The 15,442-nt window shown below is 46.7% G+C and overlaps 1 protein-coding gene and 1 long non-coding RNA gene across 2 annotated transcripts in view; one reads left to right on the top strand and one right to left on the bottom strand.

The window, feature by feature from the left end:
- KCTD1 (potassium channel tetramerization domain containing 1) overlaps positions 1 to 15,442 on the bottom strand; it is a 184,171-nt gene that overhangs the window by 162,152 nt on the left and 6,577 nt on the right. The gene's annotated exons all lie outside the window — the stretch shown is intronic.
- LOC144379878 (uncharacterized) overlaps positions 1 to 15,442 on the top strand; it is an 84,481-nt gene that overhangs the window by 67,674 nt on the left and 1,365 nt on the right. Inside the window, exon 2 of the long non-coding RNA XR_013443356.1 lies at positions 11,650 to 11,758. This is a non-coding gene — a long non-coding RNA (uncharacterized LOC144379878). The remainder of the gene's footprint in view (positions 1 to 11,649; positions 11,759 to 15,442) is intronic.

The following is a 15,442-nucleotide window of genomic DNA, read 5'->3' as shown; positions in this document are numbered from 1 at the left end:
ACAGCGAGGAAGTGGCAAACCATGGATTTGAAGCAGGCGGTCTAACTCCACGAGCCACACACACGTATGTGCTAAATGCCTTCTGAGAGTTTAGCAAGAGGTAAGTCAGAAACTTGCCTTGGGTGCAAAATTTAAAGAAGTGCTGAGAAACTCAGGAAACCAGGGAAATCATATTTGGAAACAAAAATGAAACGAATGCAAAAAAACCACCCCATATTTGAACAAAAATATCAAAAATTTCAATAAAGGTAGGATCTGACCCTGCATTTGCATGGCTAGGCCTCACTTGCCTCACCTGAACCCCAACCCCCTTGGATCTGCTCTTCATTGAAAATTTGATATTTTGCTCATCATAGAGTGTTTTACATTAATTTTGATTAAAAAAATATTGTATGAAACATTATTGATCTTGATTACTGAGTTTCGGGGTGCCCCTTTAAATGTAGTGCCAGAGGTAAGTGCCTCTCTTGCCTCCCCCTAATCTCAGCCCTGCTCGTCTCCAATCATTAGGCAACCGTGTGAAACTAAGCCAAGCACTGTGTGTATCTGAGACTCTGTTTTCTCATCTGTAGAGTGGGGATGATGGTTTCCCTGCCCACTTCTCAGGGTTGTGGTGAGAAACTAAGAAGACATGGATGAGCTAGTGCTTGTGAAACGTACCTACTCTTGCTACCAGGGTTGCTCATGAAGGGATAAGCAAGTTGAATCCCCCAGGCTTGGACATGCTGTTGTGGGCTTGGCCTGCCCACGCCCATTGCTGGAAGGTCCTCTGTAATTCTAGTCTTTGTTTGGGTGGCTCTTTGGCAGGTGCAGTAGCCTTCATCAGTCATGCTGCCCCCCCATGTCTGAACATGTGGCACCAGGATGTACCTCTCAAGCTAGAGCAGTGCTTCTCTAACTCGCATGTGCACACCGATCACCCGGGGATCTGGTTAAAACCCATATTTGCATTTGATCGATCTGGGGTGGGTCACAAGAGTCTGCGTGTCCAGCAAGCTCGCAGGTGATGCCCATTACTGGTCCACAGACCACACTTGCTTTGAGTAGTAAGAAGAAGAAGCAGGACCTGTGGTGAATGGGTCAGCAAGGCTGAAATGCACCAAGGAATGATAGGGCACTACCCTGCAGCATTGGTGTAAGCATTTTAATCCTTACACTAGCCCTGTGAGGTAGGCTGAAGCCCACCGAAGACCACCAGGAACACACCACTACTCACACAAAGTTGGATTTATTCGGCCTGCTGCAAGAGAGAACACACACCAAGGAACCATATGAGGGAATTGGAGGGGTTTATTATCGGATTTGGGCTTGTGCTGGGGAGTCTCAGGAGGGTTAAGGGGCTGGGTGCCATCCAGGCACAAGGGCAATGTGATGACTGGACATCTTGGTAATCCATTTCCTTCTTTCTTTCTCTTTCTTTCTTTTCTTTCTTTCTTTCTTTCTTTCTTTCTTTCTTTCTTTCTTTCTTTCTTTCTTTCTTTCTCTCTTCCTTCCTTCCTTCCTTCTTTCCTTCCTTCTTCTCTCTCTTTCTCCCCTTTTTCCTTTCTTTCTTTCTCTCTCTCTTCTTTCCTTCCTTCCTTTCTCTTTCTTTTCCCTCCTTCCTTCCTTCTCCTCTCTCTCTTTCTCTCCCTTCCTTCCTCTTTCTTTCCCTTTCCTTCCTTCTCTCTCTCTTCCTTCCTTCCTTCTCTTTCTCCCTTTTTTCTTTCTTTCTCTCTTCCTTCCTTCCTTCTTCTCTCTTTCTTTCTCTCCCTTCCTTCCTTCCTCTTTCTTTCCCTTTCCTTCCTTCCTCTCTCTTTCTCTTCCTTCCTTCCTTCCTCTCTCTCTCTTTCTCTCCCTTCCTTCTTCTCTCTCTTTCTTCCTTCCTTCTTCTCTCTCTCTCCCTTTTTTCTTTCTTTCTTTCTCTCTTCCTTCCTTCTTTCTCTCTCTCTTCTCTCTCTCTTCTTTCTTTCTTTCTTTTTCTTTCTTTCTCTTTTTTCCCTCCTTCCTTCTTTCCATCTTTCCTTCTTTCTTTCCTCCCTCCCTTCTTCCTTCCTTTCTTTCTCTCTTCCCCCGGGAGGATGAAGGATTAAAGTAGACCAAGCTACCATCATAGTGCAGCAGTAGTCACACAGATCAGTCAGACGACGGGCACATTAATTACATTTGGGGTTGCAGAATGTCCTTCTCTCTGTTTTGGATCATACATACTCACAACTGGCCTTGTGGCTGGTTTGTTCCGACAGTTAAGGAGTGACCTTTTCTTTTTTTTTTTTTTTAAAGATTTTATTTATTTATTTAATTGACAGAGAGAGAGAGAGACAGCATGAGGGGGAACACAAGTAGGGGGAGTGGGAGAGGGAGAAGCAGGCTTCCTGCTGAGCAGGGAGCCCGATGCGGGGCTCAATCCCAGGACCCCAGGATCATGACCTGAGCTGAAGGCAGTTGCTTAACCAACTGAGCCACCCAGGCACCCCAAGGAGTGACCTTTTCTGATTATTGTTTTAAATCTGTGAGTGGTGTTTATGTTCCTTTAGGAACATCGCTGTCAGTGCTATCTAGACCTGGGCGACACTGGGCCCTGGATCCAGGCCCTGTGTCTCTGAGGGTCCCTCACATAGGAGCAACTTGCTTGGAATTTTCTAAGCCCCTCCCCAGTGCCCGTGCTGGCCAGTGCTGGCTATGCCATCATGCAGGGGCGCCCTGAGCCTGGACTGGAACGTGTGTGGGCTCCAGGTCCTGTTTCTCCCCTTCAGAGCACAATCTGGATCTCTACCCTGACCATGGGGTCGCCCTGATGCTCCCAGGAGCTGGAGGACTCATGCCCACATGGTCATCTGCGGCCCTGTGCGTGGGCACCTGTCCCAGGAGGGCATCCTGACAAGCAATGTGTTATCCCCACTAGAGACACAGAGTCTCTATGCAGAACTGAGTGAGACCGAGCTGACAGAAGGATGCTGGCACACTGAGCCAGAGTGACTCAAATTGGTTTTTGTTTTTGTTTTTACATTGCATATTTTATTTATTTTTAATGCCTATTTTTATTTAAAAATTATTTTCAGCTCCATTGAGGTATAACTGACAAAAGTGTAAGACATTTAGAGTGTACGCTGTGATGATCTGATAGACGTATACATTGTCAAAGCATCCCCCCGCCATCTAGTTAGTTAACACATCCATCACCTGACATATGCATCTTTTTTTTGTATGGTGAGAACATTTAAGTTCTACTCTCTTAGCAAATGTTGATTATACAATACAGTGTTATCAACTACAGTCACCGTGTTACATCTTCTATCTTCAGACCTTATTCATCTTATAGCTGAAAGTTTTCCCCTTTTACTACCCTCCTTATTGCCCCCCACCCCTGAGCCCCTGGCAACCACTTTCCACACTCGGTTTCTGAGGCTGACTTTTTTTTAAAGATCCCACTCAAATTGTTTTACGGCCCCAAAGAAGATATTTGCCTGGGGCCCCTCCCATCCAAGGACTGGACCTGCCACAGCCTAGCTGGTGGTTGCTGGGGCCATTTGTCACTTTCTGAATTATCACCACCCTCATTATAAAGAAGAGGAAGCGGAGGTTCACAGTGGTTGAACAACTCGCCCATGATTCCGCGGCTGGTGAACGGTGAAGCAGGGACTCAGACTCCAGTGAGCATGCTCCGAGGCTGGGGCTCTACCCCATGTGCTCCCTTGGCCACTTTGCCAACTCCAAGGGCACCTTGGATGACTCCAGCCCCATCATCTGTGCTCCATACACTGCTGACATTCTGAACACTGCTCTTGCTTTTCAAATTACTTAAATGGTCTTTAATTTTTTTTTTCCCTGCATGGTACTTGTAAATCTGCATGTGTCTTCCATAATTTTGCTCTTTCTCTCCTGCCTCCTCCTGACGCTATGTCCTTTGGACCGATACTGATACCCAGTCCAGATTTGTCACAGGATGATGGAAACACTCCAGAGCATTAACTTTGGCTTTATGTGAACACCAGAGACTGTGAACAACTAAGAATGTTCTCTCAAATGGCACGGGGACTATCCAGATTGCTGGGGGTGGTGCTGAGGTTAGCTGTGAGGAGGAGGCGGCACAGCCATGTGGGCAGGGAAGCAAAATGTGTTAAGTCTTCTATTATGGGGTCAGCCCACCCAGTGTGGTCACCCACCCCACTGCTGATTTCAAGAACTAGAACCCGAGGAAGTTGGGCCGTGACTAAGAGGCTCAGTGCCCTCTCGACAGAGAGAGGTGGTCTTGTTGCTCCAGTGGGATGACCCTGGTTTATGTCATCGGAGAAGGTTCCAGAACGCCAACGTATTAGGAAGCCTCCTCTGTGTGAGTCCAGTGGTCAATCCACTTCGGAGGCAGTGTCTATAATGGAAAGCACGTTGACGTCGTAGTCTACTGACATGGGCTGGGATCCCAGCATTGCTAGTATAGGAGCTGTGCGACCCTGTGGAGGTTCCCTAAGCCCTCTGTGCCTCAGTTTCCTCATCTGAAGAGCGGAGATCATTTCTTTCTCAAATGACTGTCGTGAGGACTGGAGGAGATGATCTCAGTGCCTGGCACAGAGTGCGCCGTGGCTACCGTTACCCTTCTGTCTGCGACTGTCTTCCTGAGGGCAGCTGAGACCATGGGCTGGCTCTCCCTGGTGTCACTTCAAAACGCCAGGCAGCTCTCTCCCACCTACATGCAGTTTGGTTTGAAAAATCAGTTACAAGTGAAACATCCATTAGTATGTCTGAACCATTTGCGCCCGTTTTCTTTGTTCAGCCTGTATTGTCCCTGCACGTAATGAAGTTCAAAGCCCTGCCGCCTTCCGTGCAGTGGAAGCTTCTTTCCCTCGTCCAGAAGTTTCCTTTCCAGAGGTCACTCTATGCCTGGCCTTCTTAATTTCCTTGGCACTTGAACATCTCCTTTCTCCTCTTTAAACATTTTGTTTATCGCTCGCCACAGTGTTTCCGCGGTAACTTTAAGACTTTCCCAAAGGACACCCGCAAGAATATTCCAGGGTGGAGCACGCCCTCCTGTTTCTTCCTGCCCATCGGTGTCTCTGTTCTGAAGGCCCCGCGTGCTGTGGGTCGTTTAGGGAGGATTAGTTGGCCGCCATTGCTGGGGGCCAGACGTATCTAGGCTTGACTCCTGTCTCTACTGTGCGGCAGTCAGCCGTGTGACTCAGTCCCCTGTGTTAGGTGGATGTGTCACGAGCTGCCACAGGCTGGAGGGCGTCAGGGGGCCCAGGCGGGGAAGTGCTCGGCAGGGCGGCACGGGGCGGGAGACCAGGCCCGGGAGCTGAGGCAGCCATGTTCACTGGCCAATCCACCTTAGAACAAACCTCATCTCTTCTTGCCTAACTCCTGCCAACCTCCTCTTGACCAACTTTCTGGCCTCCCACACTATCCATGTTGCATACTTGTTGCCAACTTCTATTCGTAAAATGTGACTTTTATCATGCTGTCCTTCTACTGAAAAAAACAAAATCTTCAAAAATTTCCCCTTGACAAGGCTTGCGTTTAGAACCCTGTATGGAATAGCCTCACAATTCCCTCCCTCTCTTTTCTCAGCCTCCTCTGCCTCCACATCCCTGCACCTGTCTTCAAACATCTGAGGATTCTACAAATATCTGGCGACGCCAACAGGCTTGCCACCCAGCCCACAGACTTTTGGGAGAAATGAACGCCCCCAGGGAAGTGGAGATCTGAACTGTGCCTCCAAGTGTGAACAGGGGTTTCTTTGGGGGCAGCTCAAGTCAGAGGAGAGGAGGGTCTCTGGCAAGAAAGGACACAATGAAAAGAGAAGATGATGGCAGGACACAGTGTATGGGGGCAAAGAAGTCTGGGGAGGCTGAAGTCTTGGGCCTAAGTGCGGCGGCGGGAGGTGGGGCAGGTGGTGCTGGGCCCCCTAGGCCAGCACGGGGCTTTGGGTTGTAGCCTGTGCGCCGCAGAGGTTCCTGACCATTCTTAAGCAAGGATGTACCATCCTGTAATTTCCAAAGAAAAGAGCAGTTGAACGGTCATAAAAGGATTTCATGGTTATTATAGAGAATTGGAAAAACACAGAAAATATTGAAAAAATAAAAAAGTAAAGATTAGAAAATAAAATCTTGTGGCCTGGAGATAAACATTGATAACTTACTGTATTTACTTCTTATTCTTTCCCTCCCTCTCTCAGTGTGACTGCCGTGTAATGAGTGCTTACTACGTACAAGGCGTTGTTACGACGGCTCTCCTCATTCAGTCCTCACGATGGCCCTGTGTTGTAGACAAAATATTTATTTGCATTTCCAGATGAGGAAGTGTTAAGAAGCTTCTCTGAGTCCAGCAAGTGGGAAGTGGCAGAGCTGGGCTTTGGACCAGACAACGGGCTCTGAACCCCGAAGCCACATTGCTGCTCAGCGGTCACACAGTCAACACAGATGCACGTATACTTAGAGAGATGTAACATTTTTGTTTAAAATGGAGTCTGGCATCCCAATTTTCTGAATTGGGGCTTTAAAAAGAATTTTGAGGGACACCTGGGTGGCTCAGTAGGTTAAGCGTCTGCCTTCAGCTCAGGCCATGATCCCGGGGTCCTGGGATGGAGCCCCGCATCAGGCTCCTTGCTCGGCGGGGAGCCTGCTTCTCCCCTGCTGCTCTCCCTGCTTGTGCTCTCTCTCTCTCCGACAAATAAATAAATAAAATCTTTAAAAAGAATTTTGGTGGGTGCATGAAGGAGCTGTGTAGGTGGGGAGTAGTTCAGGAAGTGTGCTGGGGAAGACAAGTGAGGTGCCCACAAGAAAGAGATGGATGAGGGTCAGCGACAAGTGTAGGGGTGGGGAGGAGGTGATGAGTATGGAGACCTTTAGGAGGTGGAAATAACAGACGATGACTCAGTGCGTGTGCACCTGAGAGTGTGTGTGTGTGCATGTGTGTCCATGTGTATGTGTGCGTGTGCGTGTCGAGGGGTAGTTGAGGGAAAGGAAGTGATGAGGGGCAATCCTGGGGATTCTTTATTGAGCACCTGAGTGGGTGGTAAAGCTGTCACAGGAGGGAGGAAGCTTAGGAGGACCAGGAGGGGATGAGTTCCTCTGGGACCTCATGAGAGGGTGGTATCTGCCAGCTGGACACGTTCACTAGGCAGTTAGAAACACACAGGTGGAAAACAGTGGTGTTGGCTGCATTGTTCATACTCAAGTCTAGGGACATGAGGTTCCCAGGGAAGAACGGATGGAATATTTATTATTTATTTATTTATTTTAAAGATTTTATTTATTTATTTTGAAGATTTTATTTATTTATTTGATAGAGAGAGAGAGAGAGACCACACAAGCAGGGGGAGCAGTAGAGGGAGAGGGAGAAGCAGGCTCCTCGCCGAGCAGGGAGCCCAACTCAGGGCTCGATCCCAGGACCCCGGGATCACGACCTGAGCCGAAGGCAGACGCTTAACCATCTGAGCCACCCAGGTGCAATATTTAAAAGAGGAAACAGCAGAGGAAGCTTAGGGACACGTCAGACAGGATGGCAGAGTCAGATGGTTGGATTTGAGAGTGGCCAACATGCAGAGATCATAGAGCTGGATGGGATGGGGTCAGAAGGCGGAGGCCACTAGACTCAATGCTCTCCTCCTGAAACCCCCGTTTCTGTGGGCTAATCTCTCACCCACCTTTCGGTTCATTTTTGCATGTTCACCCTGCTTCATTGGTCCCCTTCCTTGTCCTAACCTGGTGCGCTGTACCTCTGTGTCTCTAAGACCGATTTACACCCCCACCTCCTCCAGCAAGCTTTCCCACCTGCTCACCACTGGGCCTCTAGCCCTCCGTTTATCATCGCCCCCCCATCACTTATCTTGTTTTCTCCCAAGATTCCAAGCATCTGGGGCAGAGGCTTGGCCTTCCTTGGAGCCTCACAGTGTCTGATGTGTTGGTTGCTTATAACTCACAGCATAGAGTCTATTATTTTACTTGTATAGTTTGGATTTTTAAAAATACACTTTCTTTACACGAGGATCTCCTCTGCCCGTTGTAGCTCAGTCTCGGCTTTGTGAATTCTTCCCATGGCATCTTCTTCCCTGTTGGCTTGGCATTTTGCTCCTTGAATGCTCCACAGGGAGCCTGGGCACTGAGACGCATCTTCTGTCCCCTTGCCTTTTCTCGCTTCCCCATTGGTCTCTAAAGCAGACGTCTCTCACTCCCAATTTATGACAACCCCTCATCCTAGAACCCACGGTGCATTCCTTCTGGCATGCCATGCTTGCCTAAACACTTAGCTCTTTGTAAGTATTGACTAATCTGATGGGGTTGAGACAGGTATAATCTGCTCCATGCCCTTCTTGCAGCATGAATTCAGTGACTCTACCAGCCCTCTAGGCAACTATAATGGCAGGTTTCAAATCTCCAGCAAGAGCTGCACAACTGGGCGCCTGGGTGGCTCAGATGGTTAAGCGTCTGCCTTCGGCTCCGGTCATGATCCCAGCGTCCTGGGATCGAGTCCCGCATCGGGTTCCCTGCTCCTTGGGAGCCTGCTTCTCCCTCTGCCTCTCTCTCTCTCTCTCATGAATAAATGAAAATCTTTAAAAAAAAAAAAAAAAAGAGCTGCACAACTTCATCTTGAGTTCTTCCAATCCTTGTAGGTTCCATGTAGAACCAGAAAGAATCCTCACTCATATACTAGTGTATATGCATGTGTGTGTGTGTGTGTGTGTGTGTGTGTGTGTGTGTGTGTGATGAGCAACAACAGTGATTACGATGACAATGGCATCGATAATAATCATTACCGTTTTCTGAGCACTTACTACATGGCAGGCACTATGCAAAGTGCTTTATAGACATGGCTTCATTCAGCCCTCCCTTCTCTGCCTGCCTCTCTTCCACGTGCTGTAGAATCTTGGAGTTGCTCTTAAATCACTGGAGTGCTGGCTAGGAATTTTTGGCTTCCTCTGTGCAGGTGGGATGGGGGTAGCCCCAGGAATTTTCTATGATCAGCACAGAAGCTTTGGAGGAAATCCACAGCAGCAGTGAAGGGAGCTGACCTGATTCTATCTCATCTCCATCGCTTATCACCCCTCCTTCACCGAGAGTGACTGGGGTCTGGTTGCTACCGTTGATCTCGGGGAGCAAGGACACTTGACCCTCCCCTGGAGATCCAGGGCCTGTGCAGCATGTGTCTGTGACAATATGCTACTAAATAAGCAATGCTTGATGGGATTCTAATTAAATTAAACAGAGAAAACAGAGTCTAGGAGGGAAAGTTTCCTTAAAAAGAATCACCCATCTTCCCAGTCTTGCTTTTTAAACTTCTACTCCTGCTTAGGGCGATTAGCATTCTAATTGGAAAGAAGTAGAAAACCAACGGTGTGGATGAAGAGAAATACAAAATAGAACATTTCCCTATTTCTCTAAATTGTTTGAAAAAACATCCAGTTGGGGAAATTAAAAAAAAAAAAAAGGGAACTTCGCCAAGTGACGTGATTGGGTGTGGAGACGAGCAGAGACCCGAATTCGGTGTTTACGGTCAGTTAAGGTGCATGAAACTATGGGGGACTGCACCGGTCCCGATCCCAAGAGAAGTTAAAAATAAAGCCTTTTAGAGCATCCTAGGTCTTGCAGTGCTGTTCCATTTTGAAAAGGCACCAGAACACAGTCTAAAATAAAAGGTGACTCGAGAAGGATGGCCTACGAGGGAGGGAAAGGGGGTGAGGGGTGAGACAGCAGACTGAGGTGGGGAGGAAAGCCACTGGGCATGAGGCAGAGGGGTTTTCTGGTTCGTGTCTTAGTCGGCTTGGGCTGCCATAACAAAATACCATAGATGGGGTGGTTTTAAAAAACAGCTAAACTTATTTCTTATAGTTTTGGAGGCTGAAGGATTTGGCTTCTGGTGAGCACTTCTCTTCCTGGCTCATGGATGCCTGCAAGAGAGCAAGCTCTCCGGTGTCTCTTCTTCTGAGGAAACTAATCTTGCTGGATCTGCTGGATCTGCGGGATCAGCGCCTTATCTTTATAACCTCATTTACCCTTAGTTACTTCCATAAAGGCCTCACTCCAAATTCATTCACACTGGGGGTTTAGTTAGGGCTCAAACCCATGAATGGGGGTGGGGTGGGACAAAAACAGATGAATTGTCTGGCAAATGGCTACAGGTTAAGGGGAAGGGGCCAGTGAGAGCAGGAAAGGCAGAGAGGACTAGTGGAGCCGTGGATGGGATTTTTGGTGTCAGGGAAGTGGAGAGAGTGGGTGACTTCTTAATAAATCACGAGGCCAGTTTATCTGATAAGTGGGAATGGGTTTGGAATTTGAGAAGAGTAAAAAAGATCCAGAAAAGCCTCCCGGGGGAAATGAGATAAGAAATAAACCGGGGGCTGCCATGCAATATCAAGGTTCCCGACAAGATGGGCTACCATGATTGCCATACAGACATCAGCGTTAACGTCATCTCCTTATGGAGGTCTCGCCTGACCACACTGTTTTAATTTTCTGCATAGCACTCAACTGTATCTGATGAAGTTCTCATTCCCCGCTCTAGGATGTAAACTCCAGGAGACCCCGGATTTTTTTTTTTTTTTTTTTTGCCTTGCTTGTTGCTATTTCTAAGGCTCAGGGTAGTGCCTGGCACAGTAAAAACCAAGGAAGTCTCCGCGGGCTGCAAGGAGGAAATGACTTTGCAATGGCACCAATGAGAAGAATTATGTGACCTTTCCCCCGTGTCACTCAGGCTCCCAGGATCAGAAGTATGGAAAGAAAAAGGTATTCCAGGACTTGCACTGGCAAGGTGGGAATGACAGAGGGGCCACGCAAAGAAGACATTGATGGTGCTAGTGAGTGCGCTGTAGAAATGGTGGTCCGCTGAGCCCAGGCTGAAAAGGAGAGAGAGAGGACAAGGAAGACAGGCAGGCAGGGAGGAGGGAGGATCAGAGAGGTAAGAAGAGAGGAAGCAGGGAAGGCTCGAAAAGCAGGTTTAGTAGGAGCGAATAGGAGAGCTGGGGTGTGCTGAGTTGGAAAGGTGCCTTGTGATGAAAATGTCCAGTGTGCATCAAAGAAAGATACAATGTTTCCCCAGTCTACTTGATTGATGAGTCCTTTTACTTCTCTCCAGGAACATCCCGAGGGCCTACTGTTCCCTGAGAACAGAGGTTCTCAAAGTACAGTCCCTGGGACAGCAGCATCAGCATCTACTGAGGACCTGTTAGAAATGCAAACCCTCAGCTCCCATCCCAGACCAATCTGATCAGGGAGTTGGGGTGGAGGTAGGACTCTGAACAAGCTCTCCAGGCAATTCTGATGCATACTAATCACTGAGCTAGACAATACTTTAGAGAAGATCGATTCATGTTCAAATCTGGGAAAGACTATTCGTTAAGGGGTCAGATGAGTCATTCATGTTAATGCTAAAGTCATATTGTATGACTGCAGAAATTGAAATAGAGAGGAAAAATGCGCATCCAGTTGTAATGTGCAAATTAAGATCGCAGTATTTACTACTAGCCTACTTAATAAATCACATCAAGATTTGAATACAAATGATTTGGGATTGCCTATTCCTTTGGATTATTCATCTTGTTATGTTCCTCTGTTAGCATGAATCGAGAGCTGACTTTTTTTCCGACATACCTTATCAAGTTGTTGAGCAGGGAGAGGGAAAGAAAGAGAAATGGATTTGAAAATTGTTTCCTTTCTTTCCCTTTGTCCATCAATCCTTTGACAGAGTTATCAGAAAGTAATTATGAGGCCAAAAGGCAGAGAGCAATGGAAATAAGAGAAGATAGATCATATGGAAGCTATACCATCACCCCTTAAGTAACAAAAAACTGACCGTAAGTATCTGTATTATATGTCTAGCTATCTAAACTCATATTTAAAAACGGATTTTATTTTTTTTTAAGATTTTATTTATTTATTTGACAGAGAGAGAGAGACAGCGAGAGAGGGAACATGAGCAGGGGGAGTGGGAGAGGGAGAAGCAGGCTTCCCACTGAGCAGGGAGCCCGATGCTGGGCTCGATCCCAGGACCCTGGGATCATGACCTGAGCTAAAGGCAGACGCTTAACAACTGAGCCACCCAGGCACCCCTAAAAACTGATTTTAAAAGCAATTATTCACAAAGAACTTTATAAATCAATCAGCTCAGGAGCACTTTATCTACTTCTATAATAAACTGTTATTGGGTTAGCACAAATTTATCAGAAGGTATAATTTTCAAGTCTTAAAAAGTGTATTTGTTCTATTCCTTATCAGAATAATTTGGGAAGGTGTTTACCATACATTTGTAATTTGCAAAAGAGCTGTCAAAAATAACTCGGGATATATGAATGCTTCAATGATACAACGAAAAAAAAGTGTGACTCAAAGCAATCTGCGTGCATGTTTCCAAAGTAAAATTTGAATCTAAGTCTGCATCTTAAAATGCATTTGACTTGGAATTTTCTGGGAGAGGGAAAAAGAAACAAAGAAGACCCCTTGAACAATTATGCAGAGCTAAATGAATGAGCTTTTTAAAGTGCTTTAGCTAGAAACAGTCTTAGTTTCTAATGCATTTAGACATAAAGACACACAAGAAATGAAAGAATAATGTTGTTCAAAGATTTGCATGAGCACAAACGCTTAGTTGGAAGAAAAAATAAGAAATGTCTCTGTTTTTTTAAGGTAGAAGTTTGCAGAACTTCCGTTCTGTCTTTCACTTACTCAGCCCTGGTTCATTGACCAGCAATATACATGACTGGCTGGGTCCCCATGACTCCATTGGCCATGGACTCGCACGGCTCCTTCTACTAAGTGGGGATGAGCTACACTAGAGGTAGGTCTAAATTGGGATCTGTGTTTCCTGTAGAAAACCACCTGCAGCTCTTAGCTAGTTTAATTTGTGCAACCTTAGAGTGATCCATTTCTCCATACTTCAGACCCTTGAACTATAGTATTGTCAGCACTGAGGAAGGCTTCCTTCTGAAATTTTGGCCCTCATTTAGAGCTGTCTGTTCTCCCAGACTTCATTCGGGCATACTGCAGAGAAGTTGGGTCCAAAGTCATTAGACTGCAGATTCTAAAACCTGCCTTTTGTTCCCAGAGTTGGAATGGCATTTCTGATCAGAGAGAGGCTGAGTTAGTTCATACGGCAGGTGAATTCTCTTTCACCATTATGACTTCCTGGAACTCACAAGCAATGGTGCTGGGTTAAGAGCCGGCCCTCATGTGCAGAGGAAGGCGATGGCCATCTGGCAAAGCACCTGGATCTTCCTACGTCCTCAAAAAAATAAGGAGCAATGACTCTGGAGAGGACAGCAGTGCTAAACAGAAATAGGACCAACCCTCATCTTCGTGGGCCACTCACCATTTCTCAAAATGGTTCTGAGGTTATAAAAAGCTAAGAACCCTGATGGAAATTTTGAAGGGTAAGATAAGACATTGAACATTTTTTTTTCACTCGAGCAGTTACAGGGGACCCCCTATCTAGCACTATACTTTACAGTCTCCCCATTAATTTGTTTTCCTGTGTTTCTTACAGAGCAGGACACAGAGTGAGTATTTTTTTCTTCATTTGGTAAGATGGGGAAATCAATGCCACCCACCTTACAGGTGGCTGAGAGGGTGAGAGGACCTAACGTACGTGAAGTTCCTAGCACAAGAAAAGTGCTTAGTAGTTATCAGCTAGTAGTAATAGTCGGAAGCCGGAGCACATCGTCCAAATCCTGGCTTTATCACTCACCCATATGTGACCCCGGACAAGTTACTTAATCACTCTGGGCCTTGATTTCCTCATTTGAAAGTGGGGATTCCAATGGTACCACCCACTTGGGTGATGAATGAAGATCTGATCTGATACTATATTACGAAGTCTTTGGAAAACAGCCCGGCACAGAGAAGGTGGTGTAACCTGTTCAATTCTTGCAACAACCCTCGGAGGTGGCTGTCAGTACCCCCATTTGTACAGATCATGAAGCCAAGGTTTAGGGTCACACAGCTAAGAGTGGGTCCGCAGTTCCAAGCGACTACCCCTCATAAGAGAGGTATATGAGGGTCTCCAGTGGCACGTGACCCTTCCACTCCCCGGTGGCACGTGCCTGCCTCAGACGGCTTGTCATCTTCACTAGTATCCCTGATTACGAACTGGCAACCCAGATGCTCTCGACCCACAGCACGTGCTAGCGTCCTACATGCTAGAGGTCGACAGCACTTTCTTGCACTGATTTGCTTAAACGCACAGGCAAACAGACCTCTTCGTGATCTCTGGGAACCTGGCAGTGAGTGGACTGGAACAGAGCACAGCGCCTGCTTTCTCTCCCCTCGCTGGTCCACAGCCCAGGGGGACATGGGTGACTCCGAGGCCCACGCGCCCCTGTGGAGCTTCAGTTGCTCCTGCGAAGGAGGAGGTCTTTGAAAGTTGGCTCAGACTTCCTTTGCCACTGAGGGTGGGGCCGTGGTGAGAAAGTTAAGAGAAAAGACCAGAAGCTAGTCCAAGAATTTGCTTGTGAATGTATACCACTGCCATCTGCGGGATGGAATGGGTATCAGACCTGTGCCGATGTTTCTTTGCTACGTAATAAGCAAACTCGCTGATTCCCATTATGGGTTCAGAGCCTAGTGGTTTTGTCATTTCACAGCATCGGTTCTAAATGTCTGCAGAATTTGGAGATCTCATGACAGCTGTGCACAGAAGGACTGTCATGTGAGTAATCGAAAGGTAAACCGATGACATCTTTGAAGCAATGCCCTCTCTAGCATTAATATAGTTCCCCAGATCAAATTGAGTCTCTTCCCAAATGGTTGATCTAATTGGTTAGAATAAGCCCATGGGTGCCTGGGTGGCTCAGTCGTTAAGTGTCTGCCTTCGGCTCAGGTCATGATCCCAGGGTCCTGGGATCGAGCCCCACATCGGGCTCCCTGCTCCGCGGGAAGCCTGCTTCTCCCTCTCCCACTCCCTCTGCTTGTGTTCCCTCTCTCGCTGTGTCTCTCTCTGTCAAATAAATAAATAAAATCTTAAAAAAAAAAAAAAAGAATAAGCCCATAACTATCCAGCAAGGGCATCTGACAGAACTTGGACCCTCTTGTCAATGGCAAAAAGTACTTACAGGGAAGTGAAATCACCATCTGGCTTTATTCTTGGGTTCTCTGAAATTCCCTGTTCATGTGTCCAACAATTACTTATTGAGCACTTAGCCTGTGTGCCAGGCACATATCAAGAACTAAGGAAGCAAAGAGGAATAAACATAGTCCCTGTTGAATTAGTGATATTAAATGGATATATTCGGAGCACTTAGTACGTGCCAGGCATATATGCAATTCCATTCCATCTCCTCCAATCCTCAGAACTACCCTAGGATTTATTATCTCATTGACAATGATCTTATATTATTTCATTTACAAAGATCTTATATCATTAACTCATTTCTAGTGACTATTAGTGTGTCATTTACAATTCAGAAAAACGAAGCTTAGGGAGATTAAGTAACTTACGCAACTTAATACAGTTAGGAAGAGCTGGAGTGAGATTTGGATGTGGGAGT

Source organism: Halichoerus grypus, chromosome 13 (assembly GCF_964656455.1).
Source record: "Halichoerus grypus chromosome 13, mHalGry1.hap1.1, whole genome shotgun sequence".
Lineage (NCBI taxonomy): Eukaryota > Metazoa > Chordata > Mammalia > Carnivora > Phocidae > Halichoerus > Halichoerus grypus.
Note: the sequence above shows the minus strand (reverse complement) of the source record. Positions and strands in the feature narration are given on the sequence as shown.